The sequence below is a fragment of the Coenobita brevimanus genome, chromosome 83 (genome assembly GCF_032717465.1).
Source record: "Coenobita brevimanus isolate Jiangsu-jjx chromosome 83, ASM3271746v2, whole genome shotgun sequence".
Taxonomy (NCBI): domain Eukaryota; kingdom Metazoa; phylum Arthropoda; class Malacostraca; order Decapoda; family Coenobitidae; genus Coenobita; species Coenobita brevimanus.
Window position 1 is genome coordinate 12,632,319 of NC_137036.1, and position 1,493 is coordinate 12,633,811.

Consider the following 1,493-nt stretch of genomic DNA (forward strand, 5'->3'; position numbering starts at 1 on the left):
AAAACTCGTGCGCAGCGAAATCTAAGACTACGCTGCTCCCAAACCCCAGCCAGTCTGTAGCACGTCTCTACTCAGTAGTGTTCAGTGTCAGTACCCCTCCTTGATCTTAGGCAGTCCCCAGTACACTCAGTAGCTGTTGCAAGGGTAGCAGGTTTAAAGGCATCCCATCGTTCAACGCAGTCCTCAACGGTACTGAGCTCTTTAAACTGGTCTGAGATGGACACTGCATACTCATAAGCACACTCCTCGTCCCTGAGTTTAAGATGGAACTGTTTTGGGTGGTATCTTGAGCTTCTTTCTGTTTCAGTTCGTAGCCTTAGAGCGGAAATAAGTCTGTGATCAGTAGCAAAGAACTCTGCACTCCCGGAACCCTGCAATTCTGAAGGATCCCCGAGAAAATACGAACAAGATGTGGTCAGTGTCCTTTGCAACGCTGCTGGTACTGAGATAGCAAGTCCAGCGGTAAAGATCTGGCTGCTGGAACGGGACTTTGCGAAATCCAGAAGGTAAGAACCATTGGAATTCCTGGTTGCAGAGCCATGGGGAGCTACACATTCCTCATAGTCTTCCCCGCCAGTGCCAGTATCCACATTGAAGTCACACAGGACCAAGAGTCATCACGCACGCGGCAGGGTTCCACAGCTGTGTCAAGTGTAGCGTAGAACAGCTAACTTTCTTCAAGATTACGTTTCTCAGAGTGTACGTGGCAATAAATGAGGTGAAGCCAGGGAGTGTATCAACCTCACCAGCAGTGTTATTTCGACTGGAGTACCCCTGTCGACACAAGAGACAAAGTGAGAACGATTGGCACAGTGAGACCTCTAAGCTGGGCACCATCAAAGCCAGACTAGTAGTACGTAAAACCATCGCTGCTAATCTCGCCATGCCCGGGCCGCCTCACCTCACACATTGCAGTTATGCCAATCCCGAATCGCCCCAAATCTCGTGACAACAGTGGCAGTCTATCGTCCTTCAAAAGAGAACGTTCCAAACCCGCATCTGAAGGTTAACTCACACGTGGTTCTGCGATGAGAGAAAAACATTGGATTGGGGCTAGAGCATCCTCCTCCTCCTCCTCCTCCTCCCATCATGCACCTGCTGGGGTCCCTTAGGCTTTATCCAGCACTGGCCTTTGGTTCTTTCTTTCTTCTGTCTATCTATATACCTAGGCTGCTTCCCCCAAAGAAAAGGAGGTAGCCGAGACAGGACGACACACTCCCAATTTACTCATCCACACACTCACACACACACACACACATACACATCCATACACACTCATATCCACACACACTCATCAAGCAACACACTGACCCCTCTTCCCCTTGAGTCATGAAGCATATAGGTCTCTCCAGGGGGTGGGGGGGGCGCAAACCCTACCCAAACCCCCCACCCCATAGGCCTCACCCCTGGTCTATGTGTGGGAGTGTGGGATGCGTGACGTGTGTATGGAAGTGTGATCTAGAGTTGTCCCACCCACTTGAGTAGCACATCCG